The sequence below is a fragment of the Micropterus dolomieu genome, unplaced genomic scaffold (genome assembly GCF_021292245.1).
Source record: "Micropterus dolomieu isolate WLL.071019.BEF.003 ecotype Adirondacks unplaced genomic scaffold, ASM2129224v1 contig_13796, whole genome shotgun sequence".
Taxonomy (NCBI): domain Eukaryota; kingdom Metazoa; phylum Chordata; class Actinopteri; order Centrarchiformes; family Centrarchidae; genus Micropterus; species Micropterus dolomieu.
The window spans coordinates 3042-4129 of record NW_025742782.1 but is presented as its reverse complement, the minus strand read 5'-3'; the positions used below and the strand labels follow the sequence as shown (position 1 = coordinate 4129).

General features: G+C 43.9%; 1 protein-coding gene across 1 annotated transcript in view; it reads right to left on the bottom strand.

Annotated features, from left to right (window-relative positions):
* Positions 1-62: 62 nt before the first annotated feature.
* LOC123966610 (pancreatic secretory granule membrane major glycoprotein GP2-like) overlaps positions 63-1088 on the bottom strand; it is a 3479-nt gene continuing 2453 nt past the window's right edge. The window contains exon 4 of the mRNA XM_046042753.1: positions 63-162. The gene's annotated coding sequence lies outside the window, so the exon portion shown is untranslated. The remainder of the gene's footprint in view (positions 163-1088) is intronic.

Sequence of the window (1088 nt, the reverse complement as noted above, 5' to 3'; positions counted from 1 at the left end):
ATAGTAAAGGGACTTCTGTTTGAATATAATTCTGTGGCAGTTAGCCAGGCATGGTTTCATGCCTGTAATCCAGTTTTATAAAATACACTATATTGCCAAATGTTTTAGGACACCGCTCCGAATCATTGAATTCAGGTGTTCCAACCACTTCCATGGCCACATTTGTATAAAATCAAGCATCTAGGCATGCAGACTGCTTCTACACACATTTGTGAAAGAATGGGTCACTCTTAGGAGCTCAGTGAATTCAAGCGTGGTACTGTGATAGGTTACTACCTGTGCAATAAGTCCATTCATGAAATTTCCTCACTATATAGTCCATGGTCAACTGTTAGTTGTATTATAACAAAGTGCAATGCAAAGCGTTGGCTGCAGTGGTGTAAAGCACGCTGCCACTGGACACTAGAGCAGTGGAGACCTGTTCTCTGGAGTAACGAATCACGCTTCTGTCTGGCGATCCGATGGATGAGTCTGGGTTTGGCAGTTGCCAGGAGAACAGTAATTCACTGACTGCATTGTGCCAAGTGTAAAGTCTGGTGGAGGGGGAATTATGGTTGGGGTTGTTTTTCAGGGGTTGGACTTGGCCCCTTAGTTCCAGTGAAAGGAACTGTTAATGTTAGGAGTGTGGTTTTTGTGTTCATGTCTTTCCTGTTTAAGTCTGTTTTTGGTTCTGTGTTTCTCTGTGTAGTCTTGTTCAGTTAGTTCCTAGTCCTGTACATTAGTTAATATCTTTTGTGTTTACTCCTGGTCTTGTGTTCCCGGTTCCCCTTCGAGGGAACTCGAACTGCGTCGGTTACGACACTATGGGAACGCCTCTAGGTGAAGCAGGTCTGAACGTGAATGAAATCACTCCAATCCTATTGGTTTGTTGCTAGAACGGTAAGGTGTGACGGAATAACCGGAGGAGTATAAAGCACACCTGTACACACTCATCATTAGCTTTTTTCTATTCAGCAGGCGCTCTGTATGTTGTTTGAAGAAAGCTCCAGTCCTACAAGCAGTGTGTCTTACCTGAGGAAGAAGTCTACCAGCATGTCCGGCAATCAGATGTACAGAAGGTGTGTTTTTTTCTTGCCCTCGGTACATCA